At 39.9% G+C, this 26,175-nt stretch overlaps 2 protein-coding genes across 14 annotated transcripts in view; one reads left to right on the forward strand and one right to left on the reverse strand.

Annotated features, from left to right (window-relative positions):
- The window catches only part of LOC148399406 (multiple PDZ domain protein), a 150,665-nt gene that overhangs the window by 91,152 nt on the left and 33,338 nt on the right, over positions 1-26,175 (forward strand). The window lies entirely within an intron of this gene.
- Positions 1-26,175, reverse strand: part of adgrl3.1 (adhesion G protein-coupled receptor L3.1) — a 114,005-nt gene that overhangs the window by 85,937 nt on the left and 1,893 nt on the right. For all 13 annotated transcript variants that reach the window (XM_088373944.1, XM_088373943.1, XM_088373951.1 and 10 more), the window contains exon 2: positions 13,536-13,616. The gene's annotated coding sequence lies outside the window, so the exon portion shown is untranslated. The remainder of the gene's footprint in view (positions 1-13,535; positions 13,617-26,175) is intronic.

The following is a 26,175-nucleotide window of genomic DNA, read 5'->3' on the forward strand; positions in this document are numbered from 1 at the left end:
CTCTTTTATTGCTCCTTCTCTACTTCCTGTCTTTCTTAAGACTCTCGCTCTTTTGTGCTCCATTGGAGTGAAAAGTCTGAGCGGGAGCAAAGCTCAGGGGGACGTGCGCTGTGTTCAGTAAAATGGCATGTGTCTGCCGAGCTATGGTAAATTACCTCCAGTTGGCTTGCTAGGGTGGGTTAAACCACCACGGACCCTTCCCGTGTGTGCTTAATGAGGTTGGGTGGGTGACACAGAGTGAGAGGGCAGTGAAGCACATTATCATCAGCACCAGACTGGTAGACAGGCAGAAATTTGATTAGAGTGACACTCACACAGGTAGATAAAAAGACAATCCAGGAAGGGTAGGTAGGTGATTGTTCTTTGCATCGCCTGTAATGGCCTGTAACGAGCCAGACAAGCACTTGCAAACAAGCATGCACAGTGAAGTGCAACGGATGGATACTGTGTAAATACACCGTGCACACATTTGAACCACCATGAGCGCTTTTGAATGGAGACCCCCTCCCCTTTCATTGTAATTGCCCTCTGCTGATGATGCCCAAGATAATGATTAGCAGTGAGGGGCCCCTGAGAGTGACTGGAGGCTCGTACTGAGACAGCACAACCTGTCAGCTCCCGATGACATGGATGTCTTGACGTGACGCCCTCAACATGCATCCATATTGTCGTTGCGTGTGGTGGAGCCCACACGAAGCAAATTAGATTCCTAATTAACAGTCACATGTTTTTTGTTTTTTTTGTCCCGGGTTTTAACACACTTTAGCGTGATAAACAACAAACAGCTAGGATTTCGTTAATGGTGTGTGATATTGCAAGATTTGGTGTTAATCCGATACAGAGTAAATACAGGACCAACAATGATCATTAGGGTGGAAATTGATCAATCTGAGTCTGTACTCACCAAAAGTATAGATTTTTGAAAATATATGAACCTCACCAAAATATGACTTATGAGGTTTTGGCCTGACACCATTGATACTGTATATATATTTTAACATCTAATTTTATGATTCTTTAAAAACACAACAATGCGGTCAACAAATGTTTTATAAACATGGTAGTTTGGCTCTAAAACTGATGATTACCATTTCCACACACACACTCCATTATCTGAATAAATCCGACGTCGACTAAAGATGACACATTGTTACATTGGCCGGATGCATCTTGCTGCAGTATGGCTACACCCACGAGTTGTTTTCCACGCAACAATACGACACACACACATTCACGATTAGATGGGTGCGGGGCCTGCCTGCCTGACTGTAGGAATGTGCACTATTTTCATTGTGCCCTGAAGACAAGTGGCCTGCCTGGCAATTTATAACATACAGTGTGCCTTGTAAATCTTTTGTGTGGCTTCCCAGCAAAGAAGTGCAGAGCGCAGGAGTGTGTAGCCTTAGAGCAATAGGTCACCCCTACATCAGTTTGACATGCTGTGGTCACTTTAAAATTCTCGGCGGCAATGTCTGGCTAGTCGCATGTAGCCTGATGTCTATTTTGTAATTACATCTAATTGTCTTCATTCTTGTTTTATATGTCTTTTGGTACTTATTATTCATAACGTGGCAGATCTTTTTAGCATTTTTAATTTTTTTAAAATGTGTTCACGTATCAGAACATGATTGCAAAACCAAAAAATAAATACCAACCAAAAACCCTTTAAGCTAGAAATCCCCCTAAGAATGTGTTTGGTTATTTTTATGAAGTTCATTAGCCAGATCACTGGTCATTAATTTATTTCTGTCCTTGTGTGGCTTTTTGGCTTTGCAACATTCATAACCAATTAGGAGGGAACGGCAAATTCTCGTTAAAGATTTGTTCCTTTCAAAATTATTTTCCCTGAAAGCTATGGGCTCAGGAGCACCCCACCCCCCTCCATGTTAGACATTCTCCGCCCGTCAGAAAATTGCATCTGGGAGAGTTTCGGCTTTGACCGGACCACTGTCGTTTCCGCATGGCTGCCCCCCAACTGCTCCGAGGATGCGCCCGGAAATCTGATGCGCCCAAAACCTCCCTGAAAATTCCACCGCCGACGACCTCGTCTATATGCTCCGGCGTTTGTATCCCTCATTGCCTGGCGGCTAGACACTCCATTCTGATCCAATGTGAACTTTCTAATGCTGCTGTCTAATCAACTGCACGCGTCTTCTTTCCCTCATGAGCTGCACACGCTGTCTTTCCCTCACGAGACTAGACGTCATGGAAGGAGGGAGCAAGTAGGATAAAGGAACGAGATAAAGAATATGAGAGAAGGAAAGAGAGATGAAGGAGATACAGAGGTCAAGAAGGAAATAGGCTGAGGAAAATTGAGATGGAAGTGCGGGATAAAACAGTGACAGAGGGACCGAGGCTGATAGGGTGGAGGCAGTTGGTTGCAGTGGGAGTGACAAAAGCGATCTGAATCAACCAAATATCATGATTGAACAAATATTCATTTACACAGTAACACTTTCGGACCGGGCCACATTTGGGACACCTACACAGTTCTCATATTAACTTTGCACTCGAAAGATAACAATGTAGAGCATCAGATGGCAAAGTCTATTGCTCAATTAATCACGCCACATTGAGCATATCTTTTTAATTGTCGTGTTTTTGACACTGCATCCAAAGTTTCTCCACACTGCCAACTTATTAGCCCTTATCTTGACACATCTAAGGAGACTGAAAAATTTATAACATAACTACCCTGATTATGTTTATACAAAAAAACACTACAAACATGAATCAGCCTACTAGTTGTTTCCGTTTAAAGCCTTGCTTACCCTCTGGACATCGAATGCCAAACAAATATAGCTCATATGATCAAAATCTTTCTATTTTAAAGTCATTCACCAAAATGTAATTATTAACCTATGTACTTGATATTTTATGTTTACTGTGGTGGCACCTTATACAGTTTGAGTCCCAATAGGAAGTATTGTATCGCGTCATATCGCATTGTTTTGTATCGCATCGTAGTATTGTTATTGTGTAGTATCGCATTGTAGTATTGTATCGTATCCTATCGTATTTCATTGTATAGAATAGTTTTTATTAAAAGGCAGCCAGTGTTGCTCTACCTGGTTGTACTCAATATTTGTACTGGAAGGATTAAACTACGTATTATTCAATGATTAACTGTTGGGTTTGTCATCTCTGATGTGGAGATAAGTGCTCTAAAATATTAACTTGTTGGGACTGAGATGTCAGAAAGATGTATTCAATCAAGCCAGAAGATGGGAAGAAGAAAAAAAAAAATCCTTTCACTTTTGGTTGTAAAAACGATTTAAATTCCTCCACAGTTGCCACACACAGTCATCCGCATAGTCATTCGTTCACGTTCAGGGAGAGGTAATGCTTTACAAAACTGCCTCTGATACAATCAATTATGTCAACTAGAGATACAGTGATGTTGATTCCACTGCCACAGCCATTGTTTTCTTCACTTTGATTCATCTGCATTCTTCGTCACACATTCACTCGCTACTCGCTCGTCCTCTGTCGCTGGGCTCCGAACCCAGTCCTGTCACAGTGTATCCATCAAAAGCCTTGCCTTAAAGCCACAGGCGCGTCGAGGCGAAGTTTGCGCCAGTGTGGATGTGTGTGTTGGGGGGGGGTTGTTCTGTACAGTAGGGAGAACAGCTACCTCAGCAGTGAGTGATGCTGTGCTGATGTGGAGACAGACAGACAGGCAGGAAATGACGTGTGTGGCCTAGATTGAAATACCCTAAAAAAAATCAAGGACTCAGTTATCTTGTTCTGCCCATTTAGCATTTTAGTTGGTGTCCTTATTTCTATTCATTTCATAATTAGGATCCTTATGGAAAGCTGCTAATATTTGGAATTGCCCATTTTGATCTTCTGAGCACCATAGTGGCTAAATTAATTATTATATACAAGAGTAACAAATGATGTTTGTGAATAACTTGCAAAGCATGAAAAATCATGTTTTTGTGATAAACATTTTGTCACCTGGTGTTTTCTCATGCGAACTTTGGTTTGCTAACTACACGGTGATTGTTGCTTCCGTCGTTGTATAAATAGCCCGCCGCCTGCTCCATTTTCTTGGAAATCATTTTTCTAGTAAGACCGTCCACGTCATACACTGTTGATTCTTGAAAGTTCCATTATTGTTCAATTGAACACTACCACATCCATCTTCGTCGTCTTGTCTTTTGAAAAATGGTACTCGTCAATCTTGGGTCGAAATCTTGCAATTTTAATATAATGGTCATCTAAATTCTCTATTATTTTCTGTTATACCAACCTGGGAAAAAGAAAATTTTGATTTTGAAAAATAAAAAAAAATATCTCTCCCTGCTGAGAACACTACTGCCACCTACTGTAGTGTATGTGCAATTACACTTTATTCTAGTATGGTCACATGCTCCCACTAGCATTGCACCGTGCTCTCCCTGAGGTAGCTGATCGATACCAACCCAAAATTCAACATAAGCTTGCAGTATCTCAACCTTAATTCTCTTTTATTTTTTGTCTTGCTGCCTCCGCCATCCTTCAATCCACCAGTGCCCGATGCTCTGCAAAGAAGATTAAAAATGTCCCCTGTCCTCCGGCTCCTTAAATCTATTGTTCTCCCTTTCCATGAAACTTCTAAAGATTCAGATGACCTCGATAAAGTAACAATGTTTTAACTTTGCCAGGAAATAATGTGACAGATTTGTTCCGATTCAGCAATTCTAAGTTATAGATGCGGATTACGCTGTTTAAATTAAGAAGCGAAATAATTTTTGCTTGAGAACTGCAGGCCCATCCCTTGCCACTTACATTACAGAGCAGGTAGAAACTGGGTAGATCAGGGTAGTGAAATATTTATTCAAAAAGGCCCTTACCAGACCGGGCCCTGTTCATAATTCAATAATGCATGAACACCAACGCTAGTATAAAACATCCACTTAACGTTGGATTGTCTAACTGCTGAGAAAATGGCATCAGAAATACGGCGGAATCCACCTAGGAGGACTGCTTTCATTTTCCACATTGTCAACTTGACTCATAAGTATGAAATCCACCAGTGGATGCAAGGAAAAAAACATTTCTATTTAGTGGAGTGACATTAAAACTACCTCTTTTGGAGTCACTTTGACAGCCGTGCAGCTCAGCGCAACCGTGCGCATAAAATGTCTCATGACAGATGTCCGCGACGATATTGGGAATATTTGTCAGCAAACACATTCGTCAGATATTACATTTTCACGTCTATCGGCGCAAACGAATGGAAAGCGAAAAAGCGATTTTCTTCAAAGTATACAGGGAGCCAGGCGACGCAGCAGCAGTTATTCAGAGGTGTACCTGGAATATTATCAGATAAAAATCGAGGCATTTACTGTCCCTGCAGAGCTGGAGCTGAGCTTAAGAGCACAGCTTGCAGGCATATCCGGGGATCGAAGTTCACGTCTCCATCACTGTCAAGGTGAGAACTTCAAACCCTATTTCATTCCTAGCAGGCACACATTTCTTTCTTTTTTTTAGGCTTGCAATGTTCAATATTGCTCAATTACATTCCTGTATCAATCACCCTTCCATGATTGCGAGGGCATGTTATTATTTTCCGCACAAGCGCCGAGCGCACAAACTGTTGCATTTTTGATAAGCCGCATCCATCACTTTTTCCCTAAATAGCACAAAAGTGATGATACAATGAGCTCCGGCAGGACATACGGCGAGCGATTTGGAGGCAATCAGCGGAGACAGTAAAGGTAAACACGGACGCTAAATGTCAGCGTGGTGATTGCGCTGCTACAATATCACCTCAGGGCGCGAGACCCAAATAACTGAAATCAATAATTGAATCATTTCATATTCAAATCACGCCAGGTCTGGATCCTATTGCTGTCTCATATCCCCCGTGTGTTGATATATTCCAATCAGTAAAGGGGCACCGGCATTGAAAATATAGTCATTCAAAGGGACAGATGGAGGACAACTCTTACGAGATTATTGTTTGCTTCATATTATGCTGTATGTGCAGTACATCATATTCTTTTTTCTTCATGTCACACAGGGGCACCAATTTCTTTTCTCTGGAAATATACTTGCATTTCTTCAAATAGGCTTTGACAACAAGAACTAAAATACTGGCTAGAAAAGTGGAGAGTTACTGTCACCAAGTCTGTATAGAATAAAATAAGCTGACAACAATAATACCGGTTAATACTTTTAAATGTATTATCGTGGACTATTCCCCAATTTAATACAAAATTGGCCAGCTTTATCAAATCCTACTTGAGTTTGAGTCACAGAATGAATTTAAGTAAAGTCCGGGTTCAAGTCCATGTCCAGGTGAGTAAACATCAAGACAGAAAAATACTATTCTCACCACCACAGCGTTAGAGTAAAATTTCATTATGCTCAACATTTTTTTTTTAGATGGCCCTATGCTAGACAAACAAGAATAATTTAAAAAAACAACGTTCCTTTATTAATGACAGTCGACAAGGAGTAGACCGAGAGCAACAAACCACCAAACAGTGAGAGGCGCCCACAAAACAGCAGCAAACTCAAAGCTAATGAATGAACATGAAGGCATCGCCGCAGCAGGGTTTGTTGTCCCTGATTCCCACCTACTGTATTTTCTGTTTGTAAAAACAAATTTTAGAACCCACAGACTTGTGCTTTGGCGCTAGCTGTTAAGTTAACCAATCAGATGGCTGTTTTGATACTTTGAAAAATAATGCCAAGGAGTCAAGTCCAAGAAAACAAAAACAAAAAACATGTTGATTCGGACTCGAGTATGACATCCCTAATGGAGACGTACTTTTTTTTGGCTTTTCTCTTATCATCAACGAGCTTTTGACTGAGTTTGAGTTTTGACTATTTGACTAGGGGCACATGCTGTACTGTATCGCGACACTACTTTATTCTGACCGCCCATATGAAAGAGAATTGCGATGTAACTGTATGTAGACTCTGCGTTTATCAATGATTAATCGTGCAGGGAATTTGTGATCAAACTTTCATTGCTCGCTCCACACATCTTTTATGCAGGGAGGGAGCCGCTCTAGGCCTTCCACTCGGATTGCCAGTCAGAACAAGTTCTGAAAAGATTCAAGTTTCTAAGAGTGAATGATATTGAGAGTCAAGTATGGATGAGGCGTGTACTTATCCACAAGATTTTAGCATAATACATAAAATACAAACTTTTGTCAGTCATTTCAGAAGTACTTGTAGTCTCATCAAAACATTTGAAATGATTTGAGTGTCAGTAGCCAAAAGGGAGCAACAGAAAAGGAGGAGAAAGTCAAGCATGGCAAACTGACATCACTTGTTTTGTTTCACACAGCCACTTCACAAATAAGATGGCGTATCCTTCAAGGAATACGCTGATGCTAAATAGATGCGCTTTTTCCAAGTTGTTGACAAAAGCTATCTCTGAAGGCTATTTCCCTCTTGTCAAGGGTGTGTATCTGTGTGTGTGCGTGTATACGTGAAGGAGCACTCAGGTCACCTCTTATTCGTGTCCGCAAGTGCTTTATGTGTATGTGTGTGTGCGAGTGTTATGCCGGTGCATTGTCATGATCCTTAGAGGGAAATTAAGACTCCACAAGGGACAGGTAGTATCTTTGGCACAGTCAACAGGATACTCCGAAGATGCTGTTAAGGATCATATACTAGCAGTAGTGAGAAAAGCTTTGAGGATCAACACAGGTTGGCCTGCCTGCCACTGAAATGTACTGATTACGATATGCAGCATTTATTTTTGTGGGTTTTGTTTTGTGCGTTTATTGCGAAACGTACTCCAAAACAGACTCGATAAGAAAGAAAGAAAGAAAGAAAGAAAGAAAGAAAGAAAGAAAGAAAGAAAGAAAGAAAGAAAGAAAGAAACTAATAGATACATAGATAGATAAATAAATTAATGGATAAATAAATAGATCAATAAAAAAGAAACTAATAAACAGATACATAGATAGATAAATAGATAAATAAATAGATACATTTTATTGTTTCTGAAATGCTATGTGATAAATGTTAACAGTTTTCCACTCGTATTGCAAGCACATTAACTAAACTATAACTTAAAATATTTCTTGTCCACTTCATAAAGATTTTGTGCCAGCCATTTTGCCAAAAGAATTTGAACTGTTGAATGACTACTCATTCACTATATTCACAAGCGGTCAATAACCTTTTCATAAAGGAATATAATATACCAGTTTACACAAGGCCAAGTACCGGAAAAAAACCTGAATATGCTCATATCCAGAGTTTTAAAAATCCAAATAATACCTGCAGCTTACTTAGCCTTGCAAACTGGTTCTATCAAGAGGAAATGCAAAGGGAGGCCATTGTTTGCTTCAGCTGTGAAACAATGAAACCTTTAAATTGAAAGAGGTCCCACTCTAGTTCTTAGTTATTGTTCTTTCAAAGGTGGATTCAAAAGCCAAAAGAGAACATGATTGCATGCTGCCAAGTCATGAGACCCCATTTAAGCCGGCTCATTGCATGAATGGCTAAAGGGGGAGGTGGGGGGCTCGAGAGGAAGGAAAAGGTTGGATGGCTTTTGCACATTGAACACAGTCGCACCTGGGCGCTGCTCAGCAAAGCCGACACTCCCTCGCACCGCTGGCCACCAAGACGTTCAGCTGGAACAACTAAAGGTTAAGCGCTGAGAGGTCAAAGACCCGATGATAGTTGTTGAGGGATTTCAAGAGCTGAGGTTTTCACAGCCACAGTAGTAGTCGGATTCCAAAGTGTGACCTTTCAGTCCCAAGCTCATTTCCTGTGAGCCGATATGTTACTGCGGTTCAATACAAGTCCAACGAGGCCTAATGTTGAGATAGAAGACTCAGACAGCCACGCTCTGATTGATCACACAACAGCCAATACTGTGTTAACTTGGTTGACAATACGGCGTTATTTCTCAATTCACACCAGCCGCCATTTTTTTTTCTGCCTGTCAATGTATGTGGTAGGAGCGACTACCGTATTTTCTGCACTGTAAGGCGCACCTAAAAACCTCCAATTTTCTCAAAAGCCGATAGTGCGCCTTATAATCTGGTACGCCTTATATAAGGACCAATATTGAGCCACTACAGCAGGCATGTCCAAAGTCCGGCCCGCGAGCCAAATGTATATATCTTATATATGGACAAAGCTTTAAAATGGGCCATTCATTGAAGGTGCGCCTTATAATCCGGTGCGCCTTATATATGGACAAAGTTTTAAAATGGGCCATTCATTGAAGGTGCGCCTTATAGTGCGGAAACTACGGTATTTTGGTGAAAATGAATTCAGCTGACGTCAGCGGAATGACTTTAAATTTCCAGGACGATTTTCCCTAAAGCAGTACGGTACCGGAAACAATCTTTGCTCAAATGACAGCTGCAAGAGCAATTTTTGTTTAAATTCCAAATTCTTTGACCTTCAGGGTGACTTTGATAGTTCCACTAAATACTGTAAATCATCATAATTGTTTCTTAGTTGTGGATAGAGAGCCAGACAAACATCTATTGATTGAGTGACTGATTGACTGACTTCTGTTTTGCTTGGGACACTCAAACTTCCACCGCATCAGAGTGTCGATCAGGTTTCGTTTTTCCAGAGACATCTGCTTTGTGTCCTGCTCTCTAAGTGTGTTTGCGTGTATGGCTGGCTGCGCGCATGTGTGTGCACAAGCACACACATATGTGCACACTTGGGAATATGGCTGGTTTTAATTGTGCTAGCCCATCTGGTGATTCTTGAGAACAGGCTTGCATCTTACAGAAACAAACAATACAGAGAAGGAAAAAAAAAAACACATGCAGGCACTCCACAAGTTCGTTCCTCCAAGCCTTCAACTTGGACCCTGCACAATCTGCGCGATTCCTCTAGCAGCTGGAGGGACGGCATTGACTGGCAGGGTTTTCAATATGGACTCCATTGTTCTAGGACAAAGGGCTCTCTACTCAAGGCAAAGGTCATACGCTTGAACAATACGCTTGTATTAATGGAGACTGTTGGCGGGGGAGCAAAAAAAGCATTTACATGTGTGTGTGAGAGATCCAATAAAATGAGCGTAAGGGCTGATAGAGCTGGCCTTTGAATTATAATAGCATACAAATGCTAATGTACAGTGTAGTCACCGACCAAAACATTAGGTTAATTAGAAAGTGTTCTCAGTGTGAAGCAGAGCAACACTGCAAAACACAATAATATACAAATTGTTAATTAATACCTCGGTGACAGTGCCAGTAAAAAGTGAATTATCCCTTAATTGCAGATTTTCTATTTAATGTCGGGGGCCGTTTTGGTTGTATACTTGGGGGCAAACTAAATGTAGAAATGCAACATTTTGGGGGGATTATTATTATTATATGCTTTATTGTGAGTAAATATTTTGTGGCTAATTAAAGCAGCTTTTTTGTGTTGCGTTTTGGAATTGCATACTTGATAGCGTAGCGAATTTGTCTTTGAATCCTTTCCTCACATCAAGGTCAGATTTAGAGTTATGAATGCAAATCTCCTTTTTATATTGCACCTTGTGATAAATGCTGTCATATTCGCAGAGTATATTTACTGAATGAAACCGATGTGTGTTTAAAATGTGGGCTCTGACTGGTAATGCATTAAATGTAGTTTTTGGAATTGTCCATGCCTAACGGGAAGCACATGCCTGCCTCAAATCCCAACATGACGACTGATATATCCCCTTTCCTGTTGTTCTTTCTTTGCTTCATTGTCTTGGCAAAATGAAGCATTAGTATCACAGAATTGAATTTCAAAAGAACTGACTCATGTGAGAGCCAGGAAGGGAAACATTAGGGGTGACACACTGAACAGGAAGTTCATTAAGGCATATGCCGACACTGGTACACAATATTAGCTACACTAGCATGATCCCATTCATAAGACAGGGCGAAATCTGTTTTTATAATAATGTTCAGTTTTCAGAGGTATTATTTTGAGAATACCGTATTTTCCGGACTAGAAGACGTACCGGAGTATAAGGCGCAGTGTCAGATTTTGAATCCAAATCAAAACATTCTCCATTTTATCTTTTTTATTTCAACTTCAAATGCATCAAATTACTTGATAATCACAAAATAATGATCCATAGTCTTTTTGATTCGTGATTCATAGTCTTCAGCGGGCTACTTATGATTGATTTCATGACAATGCTTTGGGCCAGTTTAAATTTGGAATTTGGTCCATATATAAGGCGCACCGGACTATAAGGCGCACTGTTGGCTTTAGAGAAAGCTTTAGGTTTTTAGGTGCGCCTTATAGTCCGCAAAATACGGTCTTAATTAATGTGGTTGTACTGCACTGTATAGAGTTCTGTATGAAAAATATTAACTTTCAAAAAGTGACCATGATATAAAAAAATAAAACCCTATAAGTCAAGTAACATAACACAAAAACTTGCAAAACCTGTTTTGACTCGTATGAATTCTATTGACCTTGAGTAATAACAACCGAAATAAAATGTCATGTTTTTTTTTTTAATACATGAAAGATGTGACCTATTTCTCCTTTTAGTACAAAAACATGGTAATCAGGATGTTAAGGCTGCATGCCGATACCCAGGACCAGCAGCCCTCTCTACCGTCAATAAATTGAACGTACAATTCATCAGGCCGGCTCGAGAAGACAGTATTTCTAATTAAAAAGGCGCTCGTAAATCTGACATTTTACAAGCCCCGCTCAGCTTGTAAATGCACTGTAAATAAGTTGCACTGAGTGGCTTCATGGACAGATGAAGGCCCGCTTTTGCGCTTTAACTCCTCTTGATGCCTTCAAGCCACAGCGGGCTGACTGAAATGAATCCGATAGCGACGCCGCGTTGTGTTGTGCAACGTTCGCACTCGATGATGCTTCTCTATCCGCCATGTGGTCACATTGAGAAGCGTGGCCTTTACGCGGGACGTGATCAACGTGGTAATTTCCAAGCCAGCATAACAACATCTGCAAACAGGCGCCTGAAACATCTGTCAGCAATTATCATATGGGCTGAGTTACTTCTAAAAAGTTAACAACTAATGAACATTTATTGCCTGGCTGTCTGAGCTCCACATGGTGCAGCGTCTGTGTTGTTTTGTTGTTAGACTTGTTCAACTCTGTTCTTATTTTACTTATATATTATTTTGTCAAAGTTGCTTTATGAAGATGAGAGCGAAGCAACTCTCATTTTCTCGCCCAAAATAGATTATTTTTTTATTGTATGTTACAAGCTCTGCACATTGCATGCTATTTTGTGTACTCTCACATCATCACAGTGTCACATCTGATTGCATTACCAGTCTGAGAGGGCACATTTGTCGGGCCAATTAGTGCACTTTCTGGCACAGATGGAGCCCAGAGATCCCGAGAGAGAACAATGGGTCAAATTTGGCTCCTTAAAAAAAATATCATCGTGCATACAGTAGCTTCTGTGCAAAAAAAAAAATAAAAATCGGCACATCAGGTGCATGAGTATATTTTTTTGTGACTATGCCCCCGGCCGGCCTCTGCTGTGTTTGGAAACCCATCATCTCAGTAGAGTTTAATAAGATGATGGATGGCCATACTTGGTGCTCAACCTGCTGCCACACAGAATAAAATTATGTATTATTTTTGTACATGCAATTATAAAATATAATGGAAGCTCAAGTCGAAGGCTTTTGAAGTTGTGCCTTTGTCGATTGTCAGTCATACAAAGTTTTGAATTCAATGAAAATGCTCCTGAATATTGGCAGCATTTTATCAAATATGTGTTTTGCATCTGCCACTGAGATGAAATTATTATGACCTTGTCATTCTTTATTAAAAATACCAGAGGGTTTAGAGAGTTTGATCGTTTGAATATTTAACTGGAGTTAACTTACTTTTAATGATTGATAATGACCAAAAAGCAACTTCAAACACTGCCTGTACTGTAAATGACTGGAGAATAATCCATAATGATCAATTCTGATTTATTGCATTTTGAAAATGGAGTATGCTATTTGCTTGCAACTGTTTTTCCTTCTCGATTAGTTCACAATCTAAATCCATGCAGACCTCCACTAATGGCAAAACTCAGTGAGGGCAATTAAAATGCTTAAAAGGAAGACATGCCATTACATTCAGATAGACATTTGTTTATTTGACCTATAGTTGATCAAGGTTTTATAATGGCAAAAGTTTCACTTTGGCACTTTTTTTTAACTGCTTGAAAAAGCTAATTTTGCGAGTGTAGTCTGTCATTAGTAACACAATTATTTTGCAAGATTTCGTACAAGGTAGTATGAAACTACAATTACGAGAAACTTTTTTGGTTGATTGTTTTTTTTTTATGACTACCGGTACCTGAAAAGGAAAAAAAAAAAACAATTATCTTCTTTTAATGGATGTTAAGAAAATATTACCTCAGCTAAACTGCACCAGCTTAATAAAGCATAGCAAAATTTTGCTTTTCGAATGCAGCATTGTGTGTCATGTTTGTGATGTGCTAGGACCTTTTAGCAGTTATTTGCAGTTAATCACATAATTGCTGCTAGAGCAATTAGTCCAGAAAGGTAGTGCTTAGCCTTCCATTTGAATTCTTCGGAGAAAAACAATGTGATCAACATACACTGTCACATTCTTACCTGTTATAGCACACTTTGCTTTGTCAAAGTGATATGAACGCCCAGGGAATCACATCTCACTGGCAGCTGGACGCCCAAGTCCTGCAGAGAGACAGAAAGAGCAACGATAAAGCAAAGAGATAGTGGGAGGTAGTGTGTAGGTTATTGGAGCTCACTGAAGTTAAGCTCGAGTCATTTTTCACAACTGAGACAGAAAGTCGTAATGTGAAGTGAATATGGCGTGCACTGTGAGAATAATAGCACCCTCTAGATTGTTTGAATAGCCATAAGCCACTCAAAGACAAGAAGCACAAGGCCATTTTTACTCCCGATTGCTTGTTTAGGGTTCGCGGGGATGTGTGTGCACAAGGGCCGTATGCGCCTGCCATGTAATGACTCTTTAAGTGACGCCGTATCAAAGTCCATAACGGCGTAATGGTCTATCGCCACGCTGATGTTTTATCTCTTGCCAGGACAACTGAGTTAAATGGGCGCCGTTCCTCTGACAAACACCAGAGTCCATTTTTCAGTCAGTCAAATTGTCGTCTCGATTCCTGGCATACAAAGTAGCCTTTATTCTGCTGAGGATGGTTTTCTCTTGTAAGGATCATTTGCTGGGTTGGAATCCACCTTAGTTGAATTTGCAATGACACATTAAAATGTCCAAGAGCACAAAAAAAATGTCACGAGAAACCATGTAATGTAATTGCCTACTCTTGTTGGTCATAGAACTGTAAACAGGAAGGTTTGTTGGATGGACAAGTGAGTGCCAAGCAAAGAAAGAGACACAAAATGGAGCCAAACCGACATTTACTGATAAATGGGAACAAGATAGCAGGGTACAATACACCAGCAAATTGCCGAGTGCACTTAAAAAGCAAAACCCCAAACACATTACGGTTACTCCTGTGGTGAAAAATGTGCTGCTATTAGACTTTTTAAAAAAAAAAAAAAAAAAAAAAAACTCACAAATGTTGACATGCTAAACTAAAGACACGTCAGTTACATCAGTGGTCTAATGTTTTTTTTTTTCCATGCCATCTGAAATGTGGAAAATATCAGTGCACCTGACTTGTCGATGCTCGTGCGAATTTTGTTCTAAAGTTATTTGGGGTGAACATATATGAGAATGAATTGGCTGGAGTTGGAATAAAATCAATTTAAGGGTGCAAGTGTGACTACACACTTAAGATTCTTCCATGTTTTCCATCACAATGTAGTGCATTCCATTTGTTCAATACTAGTAGCACTCTGTTGCCCAGAAAGATTTTTAAGCTTATGTAAACTCATTTCGCCAAGGTCAACCTCAAAGTGAGAGTGTCTTAAATGGAATGACAAAGTGTGCGCACACATGGGCAGCTGTATAGCGATGTTGTTTACTGCAACAACTGATGGCGCGCCGGAAAAAGCACCTCTCGGTCTTGGCCTTGGCTTTGCCGTGCAGCAATTGTTGCCCGGCGTTCATGCCAGGATGACACACAAACACTACGACTTATAATTCAGAATTGCATTTAGAGTCGATGCTGTTGCCAAGCCAAAATGACGGAAAGAAATTTATTGAGGATCTAAACCAGAGGTGTCAAACTAATTTTTATCACGGGCTACATAGTTTTGGAATCAGAGACGAGTAAAAACTTCAAATATTTTAAAAAGATAAGGCAATAAAAAATGGAGAAAAGACAATTTGTAATTTTAGTATTGACACATGAAGTTGATACACAATTTGTCTTTGTGGGCCACATAAAATGATGTGGTGGGCCGTATCTGGCCCTCGGGCCTTGTGTTTGACACCGATGATCTAAATGCTGACACACAGCAATCATTATCGAAACCTTCTATATATAACGCCGTGACCAGAATAGAGATTACATCAGAGCAGTCTGATTGAACAATTAGTGAATGCTTTGAGGTGAGCTTGCGGCGTCCGGGTAATCGTTCCTATCCGGGCTATTCTGTGAGCTTCCATGAGCTCAACTTTCACTATAATGCAAAAAATGTCAACCAGTATTTCTGAATCCATGTCGATAATTTTCTCCATAAATGAAAATAGTTTTAATGGCCGCAATGCGAACTGACTGCAGCACTCGCATATCTACAAAAAATCACCGCCACGACCTCCATGGAGGTCTCCAACAGGACTGTGCAGTAATTGTGTCTATTAGGCAGTACAAGAGGCCATGAGCAATACGTTTATGGTTGAGTGGTCAGAGACTGCAACAAAGGATGCCTTCAATGTGTACTGTGTGTGTGCAAAATACACACATACTTCTAAATAAACATGTATTGCATGCCCCGTGTGTGTATGCATGAACTTGATGATGGAGAAAGTGCCAGGAGCAACAGATCAGTGAAAGAAATAAGTAAGGCGTGAAGCCCTCAACCCTCCCCACCCCTCCTCCTCCCTCACCGCCCGCCCATGCAGCATCTTAATTCGTGTCTGGCCTCTCTCAGAACACAGAATGCATTATTCACACTGAGCTTGGTCAACAATGCTGGGATCAATGAATGACGAATGGAGGAACAGAGGTGGAAAGAAACTGATCTAAATGCGTAGGTGTGAAAGGAACAGGTTGGTACAAGGCATGAAATGAGATTTTTCATTAGGCCTCGTTTGCATGAAGGGGGGGAAAACTCCAATGACTAGATTAAAGCAGCCGCTACCGCAAAAGTTCATGCATACATTAACCGTGCACCGTTGCTTAGTTCGCTCCCAGAAAAAAACCTATTTGTTCACATTTCCAAACAAAGAAGTTCCCACGATCGCTTTTTTGTCTCAAGACACATCTGTTTGTCTTTGTCATCGACACGACCAAAGTTGATTGCCAATGTAGGACATCGTTCGCCCTCCATCTGCGGCCATCGCACGGCAGATGGGTTTGTTGTTTGTCTCTTTGCTACACTTGCAGTCAATATACTCTAACTTTAAAAACAATTTATTTTTTCATAACCGCAACCTTGCCCTAACCTTAACCTTCATGCACACTTACTGTAGAAAGAAAGATTAAAACATACATTTCTCCAGGGTTTCTCAATAATAAATCTAAAGGTCAGTTGCTTTAATCAAACCAATGTGAGGATGATACATCGTCTCAATTTTCCCATTGGTCCCATTTGCTTTCCCAAAGGTCAAAGTCCTGTGGTCCAGAAAAAGTAAACAAGTCAACGGGTTCAACATTTTCTTCGATTACTGGCCAGACAGCAAGCGGCGGGGGGAAAAATAACATCTAACAAATAGTCTCTGTTTTCATTTATCAGTAAACAAGGGCACCTGGACTGTGGCTCGGGTGACACCATTTAGATTTTTTGCTCTCAAGTGGCAACAATCTGGATATGGGTCATGGAAGCATAAGAAACTAAACGATCTGAATCACCTCAAATATTTTACAGATTGTGTCGGTCTTGTGGTAACCTGAAACAAACATTTCTGTTCTACTCAATTTGGAAATGTTAGATTACTGACTCAATGAGCTTCAACAGATAATTCAGTAAAAAGAAACAAAACAGAAAATTCAAGGTGACTTTTTTCCCCGGCAGTAAAACTATTTTTTTCGATTCCTGGAGGCACTTCTACTGAAGTCTCATGTCGCCTCCATGACTCACAAGCTGGCTGTTTGTAATTACGATTTGATACACTTATGATAGCGTTTTATGTACAACACCCTTTGTAACTACGCCTTTGACAGCAGATTGCGGCGTGAGACACCAGAACTGGTGTGGATGCCAATTACAGATTTATGCGGTACGTTCCTTTGAAGGGTGTGGTCCCATTTATTGGAAAGCCGCAACTTTTCCCCTCGACTTGGAACGATCCGATACGCTAAGGATAAGCAATATGGAAGAGTAATGTGTATATGTGGCCTAACCAAGCGTAAAATTAAAGACTTGTCGGTGTGTGCCACATAAATATGTGAAAGAGAGAAAAAGCAAGGGAGGGAGGTAAGTGATTAAACTAAACAGGCTTGATTTGTCCAGTGATTCTGAGTCGGTGAACTGTAATCAACAGCGCTCGGCAGCAAACAATGAGACATGCCCACATGCACAATCAAATCAATCCAAGCCCTGGCAGGGCAACACTATTGCGACACACCTCTTAATCAATTAATGAATTGATCAGGGGTCAAAGAAATCATCCACCTTCCCAAGATATTTTGGACAATTATATGCTTCCAACTTACCTGTTCGGAAACAAATCTCTAATTCTGAGCCCCAACGCTATTTTCTCTAGATTCATATTCAGAGGATCACTTGAAGTTGCTGTGTATCTTATTAATTCCATTTAAAACAATTAGAGTTAAAATAAAATACAAATTGCAATTTCCTTTCTTCCACTTTTAGTTAACTTGTGTGGATCGCATTTACTTGGATGTCTGTAACGATTGTCTTGAGAACTCTGACTTTAGTCTCATCAAACACCTTTGAGATTAGGAAAGGCCATTTCACAATAGTTAATTGACTGAAGTGAAAATTAATTCCATATTGTTTTGATGTTATTTTAATCAGATTGTCTCTGTTGTTCGGCTCCCTTTTTCAATAATGATATTGCAGTTCTTATTTCAACAGCCAACATTAACTCGATAGTTGCCCCAGGTAAATCAACGATCAATTCCACATAATTGACAAAATTATGAATGATCACTTAAAGGATTACAATTTTGGAAGGGTTATTTTTGATGAACTAGATGTCAAAGCCAGGCCTTTGACCTCAAATGTTCTTTGGATAAATGGAAACAGTCCCGAAAGTCTTCCGACTTTTAGGTAGAGTAGACCACAATATTATCTTATTTACGGGAGTCCCAATAGCCAAAATACATTCATTTTACTACTACATACACAAAGCTCTTTTAAAATCTAATATATCGAAGGCTATTTCAGTGCACCTCCTCTCCAAGGAAGTTACTGGTCCAGTTCCCTTTCGAAGCATGTGATGGATGCCGTGTCATCCATCCTACATAGTGCTGAACAACGAGCCAATCCCGAGGCTGTGATAAACATGTATGCAATTTCTCACATGGTTAGCATGGACATGGTGCATGTGAGGTAGTGCTTGGCTCGCAGGCCACAGCGGTGCTCATCTGTCTTGGCGTGACACTATCGCGCCACTTTACGTAAAACACTCAGGTGGCGTCAATGATTATATTACGCGAGGCAGAAGATGCGTCGGAGGGAACGTGACATGCTAAGTCCCATGTAAAGGGCCATGCTTGATTTTATCTCCGATGACTGTCCTGTCCTCAGCCGATACGAGACCGTTGTGCTTATTTTAACGTCACGTGCTGCTAAAAGTAACCTCGCTGATTGAACCACAGATCTCTGCATAGTTATTCACCAGCTAGTCTAAGGGGATTTAACTTAAGGCCCAACAAGGCGGTATTTTTATACTTCACACAATCGCAAGAGCTCAAGGGGCGAAAAGAAAACAACACAAATGAGGATCAAAGCATTGATCATGACTGCATCTGATAATATCGGTGTTCCATCGAGCGTGACCGCCTGGCCCTCCACCACATCCTCGCCCAATCACGGCACACCATCAAGTAAGCTTCAGATCAATACTCCCTGGCGCACGTTCTCCCTCTCAAAAGGCAGGGAATGGAAACGTCGCCATGTTGATTTCCATCTCAGCAGTGCCACCATCCACTAGCGAATAAATGACATACGTATATTGTTATTTTCTCCAATTTACTTTTAAATGACATCAAGCTAAGTTTGATTTTTATTTGCATCTAAAAAGAACCAGATGTACCGAGAGAAGGACGACGTACGTACGTAATGCAGTTAGAATAAAAGCCCAGTAAGCAGGAAATTTAAGAGGAGCCTGGGGATGATGGTATTACATCAGGCCCTGATTGTGGACTATTTGCTGAAGAAGGAAAAAGACACGGAAAATATCAGAGGATGCATTTGGGTGGATACACAGGAGGCATGTGAACACTGAGAATGCCATTGCAGCAGTTTGCAATCAAGGTAGAAGAACTTTAGCTGAAGAATATCTGCAGCAAGAAGAAAAAACTAGAAGGCAAAATTAGCACAATTACGTGGTGGCATTACAAAATCTATTCCACAACATCCATTATCTGGAATCGCACGTCTTTATTTGCAGTATTGCCAAAACAATGCTGTATTTTCCGACTCTTGTTCCTTCCATTGATAAGAGACGCTGTTTTTACAACACGGCACCAAGAGATTTATGCCCACAGCCCTGCCGTGACCTCATTGTTCATTGCCCCATAATTCAAATCTGCTCTGCTGTGTTGCATCACATTGTGGATGACTCATTTCAAAGCTAAGCAAAGGGGGCCTCCTAAACATGCGATTGTCGAACGGCGGAGGGACGCGACTCGGAATTTCCCACATCAATACTGCGGCCATGAACCAAAGACGCGAGCAAAACACACACACACACAGTGTAAATTGACTCAACTGGGGAAGAGGGGAGCCGTAAGTGCTATTGTAAATGATTTCCGGCAGAGACAAAAATAATCATCAGACCTTTTGAGTTTGCATCTTACAATCACTCTGGTCTTGTCCACTCATTCAGCTCCCACGTGGGTTTGTGTGCCCGTATGTGTGTGTATATGTACAGTTGCTAGCCACGTCTGTAGTGTGACGGAAATTGATCTACGCCCGTTGATGTGTGGATGGAGTATCTGTAAGAGGAAAGGCATGCATGTGTGTGTAATTCTATTGAGCAGTGACTGTTAAGGAAGAAAAAGAGTGAGGCCAGAAGGACAGCGAGAAAAAGAGGAGATTGAAAAAGACATTTATGGTAAATGGCGAGATAACTTCTGAGCGAGTGAGACGGTTTAGTCGGAAATGCTTTGTTTACTGATGTGAATAGAAAAAAAAAGCTAAAAAATGTTGTTAAGGGACAATTTGAGGCATGGCAATAATTTGAGAACTATTCTCTGAATGAAACAGGATTAACATGAAAAATAAATGCAAGATGATTTCGCCCTTATTGGAATTTAGCATAATTTAATCAATTAAAAAGCATCAAGGCTGAATAGTCGCCGTCTTTCCGCTATTATTCCCTACCACCATTGCATTAAAAAAAAACATTTTTGCAATACACAGCACCTATTTTAATACACGATTGTTAATAGTAATCACTGTTTATAATTTTTAGTTTATCTTTATTGGGGATTTTATTAGTATTGTTAAACTAATAATGTTAATAAGAAAAAAAAAACTCATCTTCTACTATAGCAATGCTCTCAGTGGAATTACATATTTTGGCTTGAAAATTCTACTTCATCTATTTTATGTGAATTTGATTACATCCTTATTCATCATAATTACTAGATTGAAATCAGCGTTAGTGTCTTAAATATCATCTTTTGTTTGTCCAGCAAAACATCAATACTTACAGTTGATTGGCCAATGCATCCCCACAGATGTTGTTTAACAGTGCGATTACAGTTTCCTGCTGAACAATACAACCATTGAGCAGGATTACGACATGTATCACAAGCACTTGCGCACACACACATACTTGTATACACACAGCTCCACTAGGAGACGGCAAGAGTCCGGCCAACAGTTGACATTCCTTCCAAACATCCCAAAAGATGGAGTGTTTTTTTTTCCAAGCTTCCCAACAGTTGTACAATTTATGCTGACGAAGATATCTTTCACTTCGGGGTCGGTCTTGTCAAGGCCATGGCTGCAATGAGGCGGTCAGAGCCCTGAGATTATAAAGCCGGCTACTGAGTCCCGCTCCCCCCACTCCTGCCCCCTTTTAGCCAGGCAGACGTCTAATCACGTTGCAAAGTAGCGACGTCCTGCCCTCACGCTGAGTGAACTACTAATGGGGTTGAATTATAGACGCGGCCAGCTTCACACGTGCGGAGAGAAGTAAGTTGTCACTAGTCCGAGGTTGAAATGCAAGGAGGCGCAGTAATTCTTTGACGGGTAATGGATGCTCGAAGGAAGGATGTGTTAACACATGACCGAGTGCTTTGGCTGGGTGAAGAAGACCGTCGAGGATTTAGCCTCATTAATTCAATACAGCATAGAGATGTCGTTCAGGGTTTGAAAAGGGGGCTTCTGAATTAGGTTAAAGTGGGGTTCACGCATTAGGAACTGAGACTTTGAAATCCAGTCTTCCTCCTTCTCATATAGTGGTACCAAGATGTTGGTGTTGCAGTTTAAGACATAAGTGTCAAACTCAAGGCCCAGGGGCCAGATGCGGCCCATCATGTTATTCTAGTATATGGCCCGTGAGATCAAATCATGTCAACTCCGATGATTCTTGCTAAAATCTGCACCATCATTTTTAATTTGCATGTGTAATAAATACTATTGATATTTTGTAAGAATTGTTTACCCTTTTTACAGTAATTTGAACCATAACTGAAGAAAACATTAGTTCTGATTTCAAAACTAGTAATCCATCTATTTGATGTGACGATTAGACATTTATTTGGTATCATTGTCATAATGGCCCTCTGAGGGAAGCCCACGATAAAATTGAGTTAAGCCAAGGTAACCATTTAGTTATGCAAAAAAGGTTTGTTGTCTCAATGAGCGGAAATCAACCTTCGCTTGTTTTGTCTCTGACACTGAAACGTTTATCTCGACACGCATAAATTAGCTGAGGAAGTGCAGATTGTTGAAGAGATTCTTGATAAAAGTCATTTTGTGGAAATCAGCCCCAAGGTTCTTTGTCAACGCATTGGACTTAGAAACTCGAGCAACCCCCTGCCTAATAAAATAAAGCTTGAGATAGGACTAGTTATCTTCTCATTGATTTATTTGATCTTTTTCAATCTCAAAACAATCCCACTGTGCTTTTTTCATCTGTCATTCAGAACATTTAATCATGTGTTGTTTTTTGTAATTATTTTTTATTTTGTTTTATATTTTTAACTCAACAAGTGTAATAAGAATAGTTTGCCCTTTGCACCAAAATCCTTTAGTGCAAAAACATTTAACCTTTGCTCCCGAATCCAGTACCCAAACAACCTCTGACTGTGACTGAAAACAATCCATTTCCTGAAACTGATTGTCGGGACTTTCCCATCGGAAATAATGTAAAGCGTATACTCCATTCCACGGTCAACCGGTTGCCCTCAATAAAACTTGAATAACAGTACAAACAATTTTCCAAATAACATTTTACCTAGTATACAACTGTAAAAATAATTGGAAAGAGGTCTCGTGAAAGCACATGTTCAGACCTCGTGCAGCACTCATGTTGCTGGGTGGTGTTAAATTTAATACCCACTTAACACTTGCAAGATAGTTTCATCGACTTTTGATGCCTGATTTTAGACCCCTTAATCATCAGCACTACCTGGTTTATTATAGGCTATTCATGAGCCACTCTTGTATAATGTGCCCCTAACATTCTGCTGTTGGCTCACTTTAAGTTTCCACTCTTGTCACATCCACTTTGTGTCACATCCAGCATCTATAAGCAGACTCAAAAGCTGGCCAGAGGATTTAAATTTACATACAAACCTTCCATTATTGGTTCCACTGCAGGGCTGTTGTGATGCACGCAATATCAGAATGATGTTATGCTTACGTATATCGAAATTCCAGACTCTGGAATTTGACGACAATGTGAAGCGAACAAAAGATGAAGAAGAAGAAGCGCAAAATGGAGCGTGACAAACTGCACGGTAGCATTTCTCTCACTTTCCTTAAATTTCATTTTGAGTTGTCGCTTTGACGCACTCGCATAGTACATCGAGGTCGAAGGCTGTCACCAAATTATTGCGTCAAGGTTGGATTCTGGTCCAAAGTCAGGCCCCACCCAACACTTTTTACAGTTTCTGCGGTGAGAAAACATATGGCGGATACAGGTCGCCCTAAATATGGTCTTGTGCTTGCTTCATGCTTCTTTAAAATAAGTTTCTTGATTCTGAGCATGAGCTCCTCTTTTATGTATTCAAATATTCTGTCGCTTAATAGTACACATTAACACGTCAATCTCCAAAACTTCTCAAACTATGAGGGAGATATGTCACCGTACTGCCTCCATTATTTCCAACGGGAAACATATTTTAATTGGATTCTCTGTTCTACAAAGATTGCTCTGTTCACAAAGCAAAAACTTAAATAAACTACTAAGAAGAAAAGTGTATTTTTGTAGTATTTGGCACATGTTTGGTATGTTTATGGAATGCAGGACTTACTTTTAGATTAAGCTGTAAATTAGGCATATGCAAACAAAGGAATTCTCATACTATTGCTACCAATAATAATAATGATAATTATGATAATTATGATAATAATGATGATAACGATGATAATGATGACAATAATAATAATTATTGAGATAAGTGTAATACATTGTAAGTGTAGATATTGATATTGCTCCAATATCAACAACTACAAAAAGAAGAGTATCAGATTATCAGACAGCATCTAAAATCCCCGATAGAAGCGGTCCATACTCAGTTCCAGCACTTCTGTCCAGCATGCAAAGCCCACAAGATGCGCTTCAATTGAGCTGACCACAAAAACAGGGCCTTTATTGTTCAGAATTGTTAAAAATGGCCACTGCTCACATGTAAAGTCAACTTGCCAATATTGTCCCGCTACCATACAGGTGACCCGGTGACCCAATATTGTCCAATCAACAAAAGCTCATCTCATTTATCACACGTATTACTTTGTAAATTCAATTTAACTCCGTTGATTAAGTCTGTTTGAAACTGAGTCATCAGCGTCACTATAAATGAAGCCTGCACCTCATATCTTAGTGTATCTAAATCCTTTCGACAAAAAGGTTTACTTTGAGTTTGGGTGAGCCCACCAAGCGCATGACGATGAATCCCTTATTCAAATCACACGGTGCTTCTATTAGCGGATTTAATATTGTCATATCACTCACCACATTCCTAACCAAATATTGTGCAGCGTTAACAGCTCTGAAACAAACAAAGCCATTAGCCAATGAAGTGGAACACTCTGAATGTGCACAACCATCATCATTTGCACACTTCCCCCAACAAGCAGCTCCATCTGCATTGTGAATCACAACAAGTAAAATGAATTAGTGACCTAATTAAAGAAGGATGTTCAGACCAACGGGAAGAAAAGCAATTCTTGCTGAATGTGCTTGCTTGTATGACTTTTTGGTGCATTGCCGGGTATTTTACAGCGAGTGTTTTTCATACAACACATCGTCGTTGCTTTTGCGCCCTTTGACCTAAGATGGGCGCTAGCATGCATTCATGTCGGACATGGCACAGATGCTTGCTATGTCTGTCGGTAAAAGAAAAAAAAAAAAAAGATGGCAGTGAAGGTATGAGTTTCAGGATGAGGATGACAAAATAAAAAATAACACAACAGTTGCTGTGATTAGACGAGTCAAAATTAATTGATTAATTAAGAATTAATCAGTTATCAAATCGCCAACAATTTTAATAATGAATCACTAATCTTCAGTGCCATCATTCGTCCTAAAATTGCCTGATTCCAGACTCTCAATTGTAATATTCTCGCAAACTTTATTTTTTAATCAAAATAAGATTTTAGAAAACAGTGATTGAATCATTAACTGAATCAGGTGGGTGAATACAGAATCATCTCTCCCTTGAGACATAATAAAACAGTACCAAATAAAAAAAACAAGAATTGATTAAATGACCAATAATCATGAAAAGTAGTTTTTTAATACACTTTAATGAAAAATAAAATTTGTATCCAAAAAATTCTAAAAATATTCAGGTGTGACAGTCACCTAGATTTATTCATATTTACCAGATCAATTAAATATATTTGATTTGGAAAGTCTCCGAGGTGTGTTTGCTTGAGTGGATCAATTGATGAATAAAAGATCCCGACCCAGTCTGAGGTATGAAACCATGCCGCCACGACGTAAGCATATATAATTTAATCGGATTTCGAGCAGAAAGCATTGCACATCAGAAAACAGAAAAAAGAAACTATTGGGTCTGCTGGCTCACTCGAGATGGGCAACATTGATCAATTCATTAATCGACCATGTGTCAGTTGTGCAAAATGTATTGTTTTTTAATCATGACTTGCATCAATTATGTCAGAATGGAGAAGACGTGCTGTCTATTCAGACAACTAGTATAGAGTCAAGAAATTGGGGTGTTACTTCATATGACACTGGCATGGAAATAGATTTTTAAGAGCTCCAAGATGTTTTTGTTCAAGCAATTTTATGGATAGAATAAAACCACATTCTTGGCTTGATTACAACAGTCTTAATCTCGGGAAAATACAGTAGACTTTTGTACAATGTGAACAAATTATAGGTAGATGTTTTAGAGATTGTTCCGTATTTGATTATGAAGCCGAGGGGGTCAATTCTGTGTGATAAAGGGGGGAGACAAACATGCTGGGACGTAACATCCTGTTGTCATAATGTGGAAGAATGCATCTTTCTCTCGCATGAATGGCTTTTTTCCACATTATCTCCCTCGCTGCTGAAATACGGCTCCATCTTTTCCGGTTTTGAAAAATGCATTATTGTACTCACTGTGTTTACAAGAGTTTTCCAAACTAACCATCACGGACATACATTGTCTTTGTATGTACACCACCGAAGCATTGAACAGCAAAGAAGGACTTTAAGAAGCTTATTTTTTTTTACATGCATGGATATGATATGAATTGCTTATACTAATTGCCATTCAATGAATTTATAAAAAAATTAAATTTAGCCCAAACAAGTAGA

This window comes from Syngnathus floridae, chromosome 4 (assembly GCF_059516105.1).
Source record: "Syngnathus floridae isolate MCC-2025c chromosome 4, RoL_Sflo_1.0, whole genome shotgun sequence".
NCBI classification, from domain to species: Eukaryota; Metazoa; Chordata; class Actinopteri; order Syngnathiformes; family Syngnathidae; genus Syngnathus; species Syngnathus floridae.